At 43.2% G+C, this 3,195-nt stretch overlaps 1 long non-coding RNA gene across 1 annotated transcript in view; it reads left to right on the top strand.

Moving 5' to 3' along the window:
• Positions 1–2,796, top strand: part of LOC105538570 — a 21,256-nt gene extending 18,460 nt beyond the window's left edge. The window contains exons 2-3 of the long non-coding RNA XR_001005931.1: positions 816–1,013; positions 2,573–2,796. This is a non-coding gene — a long non-coding RNA (uncharacterized LOC105538570). The remainder of the gene's footprint in view (positions 1–815; positions 1,014–2,572) is intronic.
• Positions 2,797–3,195: the final 399 nt, after the last annotated feature.

Genomic DNA, 3,195 nt, shown 5'->3' with positions numbered 1-3,195 from the left:
CCCTCTTGATTTTCTGACTGCATTTGCATTTTGTTCCCAAGACCTTCACTCCCCTTAATTTTGCTCTTCCCTCTGATTCCCACCTTATCTTCTATCCCACGGATTCACCAGGATCTGAGCGGGTAACAGTCATGTATGCATGTATGTGTATGTACATATGCCCTGTGCTGGTGTTGGAGTGTGGTGTGTGTGTGTGTGTGTGAGAGAGAGAGAGAGAGGGAGACAGCAAGAGAGAGAGAGGGAGTGTGTGTGTGTGTGTTGGGGTCACTGAGGGACTGAAATTCTCCACGCCAGGCTGTAGTCCTGCTCATTGCTGGAGGTGCTGTCAGGGCCCTTGCCACTGACACTCCAGGTCTCATTCTTGCAGTGCAGGCAGGGTATTCTGGAGGAATCATGCCCTTGGAAGAAGCCCTGAGAAGTGACTGGTAGGTAAGAGTGGATAAATACCCAAACTCCCTTGCTCCGGGTGGGATGACTCTGAGACACATGTTCTATACTGTCTCTCAGAGGTACCCAACACATGTTCTATGCTGTGTCTCAGAGGTACCCGGCAGGGCTGAGTCCTGGCTGCCCACAGTGGAAACTTTCTTGATGAAGGTCCCTTTAACTGCTGCATTCCATTCCTGTCTCAGTTCCCCACTCCTGTACTGGTGTTTCCTGCAATTAGTACCCTAAGGAAGAACTGGCAGTATAATTGCTGTCCTAGAGTCATCTCCAGATAAAATTTTTATACTTGAATCTTTGCCTCAGGATCTACTTCCAGGAAACTCAAACTAAGACACACATTTTTATTTCAGCTCCTCCAATCTTCATAGACCTGTCACTGTGCTGTTTTTACCAAAAATGACCATGAGGATCAGAGAGGGAAAGTCACTTGCCTAAAGTCACACAGCTGAACAGTGGTGGAGTTCAACTTTGACCATGGGCTGTCTGACCCCAAGTTGTATACTTGCTTCTCTCCCAAGAGACTCCTCTCTTATCAGGCTCAAATGAATGAAAGGAGGATGTTAAAGGTAGGATCTCTGAAGCCTGTGCCAGAGGAACCCCAGCTCATTGCTGGCGCCTGTGTTCTCATTCTTACCTCATTAAGAGTAAAGTTTATTGAGTTTATTAAGTATCTTTAGTGAGAACTGGGACCAGATTTTCTGACTCCAAAAGAGAGATTTTTACAGGAACAGATATATACCTATAAGTATACAGACATGCATACACGTATTTCTTTACTGCTCATAATTCATGTCACTTAGTCCTTATTAGAATGTGGGATTTATAAATGTAAGAGAATTTTCATATTAAAATTGACAGATACATATTTAAATAGTCCTAAAGGAATTTGATTATTTTTCTTTTAGAATTTTCCAGTTTTAATGTTTTTTTATGAGAAACTATATAACTTTATTGATAATACATACAATAACCCTTTGTTTTTCACGTTGAAAATGCAATATATTCTGCAAATAACTAAAGCCTAATTTTGTATTAGCATTTAAAATTTTCAATCTTTTTTATTATTATTATACTTTTAAGTTCTGGGACATATGTGGAGAATGTGCAGGTTTGTTACATAGGTATACACAGGACAGGGTAGTTTGCTGCACCCATCAACCTGTCATCGACATTCGGTGCTACATTAGGATGTGGAGAAATAGGAACGCTTTCACGCTGTTGGTGGGAGTGTGAATGAGTTCAACCGTTGTGCAAGACAGTGTGGCGATTCCTCAAGGATCTAGAACCAGAAATACAATTTGACCCAGCAATCCCATTACTGGGTATATACCCAAAGGATTATAAATCATTCTACTAAAAGACACATGTGCACGTATGTTTATTGCAGCACTGTTCCCAATAGCAAAGACTTGGAACCAACCCAAATCCCCATCAGTGATAGACTGGGTAAAGAAAATGTGGCACATATACACCATGGAATACTCTGCAGCCATACAAAAGCATGAGTTCATGTCCTTTGCAGGGACATGGATGAAGCTGGAAGCCATCATTCTCAGCAAACTAACACAGGAACAGAAAACCAAACACCACATGTTCTCACTGGTAAGTGGGAGTTGAACAATGAGAACAAATGGACACAGGGAGGGGAACATCACACACTGGAACCTGTCAGTGGGTGGGGCGCTAGGGGAGGGATAGCATTAGGGGGTTTAATAATTTTAAAATTCAATTCTATTGAAATTTTTACTCCAAGAAGCCATGTGTTTTTGAGAGCTAATCCTGATATATTCAAATCTTAATGACTTAAGTTGATGGAGCGAACTTCTTTTAAATTAGTGATTCCCCAATTTGCCTGACTGTTGGAATTTCCAGGGCATGTTGAAAACACAGATTATCCAGACTCTTACCTCTGCAGATGTATTTAGTGGTTCTAAAATGGCACCAAGGGACCTGGATTTTTCCCAGGGTCCCTGTGTAATTCATACTCATGAACAGGCAAGTTTGGGAAATAGTGCCTTAAGGAGATTTTTCACTGAGCAATCTTCATTTGAAATGAAGATCATTTATCTTCTAATACCCATGCTTCCTCTTTCTCCTGCTCTCTTTGTCTCCTGCTGTCTTTCAGTTCCTAGAAGCTGTAATTGAATGACAGATCCTAGTATATCTGTACCTACTAAAAACCACACTTCTGAAGCGACATGGCCACCGGAAGCCACAGCTAGTCTGCCATGTAAAAAAGGAAAGGTCCATGTGCCCTGAGGGTGCAGGGGTGAGAGGCAGGGGAATGGAGACCCCCACAGCCAGCAGCAGTGGCCCTCATCACAGCCCTCTGGGAGATATGAAAGGAGGTCAGATGGTGGACAGTAGTCTTGCCTTGGTGCTACAGAACACGTTGTTAACATCAAAAAAGCTGATCTCTTCCAGGGGAATGGTGTAAGCTGACGCTAGCACTTGTGCTTTTTGTTTGTTTGTTTGAGATTGAGTCTTGCTCTTGTTGCCCAGACTGCAGTGCAATGCATGATCTCGGCTCACTGCAACCTCTGCCTCCTGGGATCAAGCGATTCTCCTGCCTCAGCCTCCTGAGTAGCTGGGATTACAGGTGCCCGCCACCATGCCTGACTAATTTTTTATTTTTAGTAGAGATGGGATTTCGCCATGTTGACCAGGCTGGTCTCCAACTCCTGACCTCGGCCAAAGTGTTGGGATTACAGGCGTGAGCCATTGTGCCCGGCGTGTGATTTAATTTAA

The sequence above is a fragment of the Mandrillus leucophaeus genome, unplaced genomic scaffold (assembly GCF_000951045.1).
Source record: "Mandrillus leucophaeus isolate KB7577 unplaced genomic scaffold, Mleu.le_1.0 Scaffold1948, whole genome shotgun sequence".
Taxonomy (NCBI): Eukaryota; Metazoa; Chordata; class Mammalia; order Primates; family Cercopithecidae; genus Mandrillus; species Mandrillus leucophaeus.
This window is presented reverse-complemented; position numbering and strand designations above follow the sequence as displayed.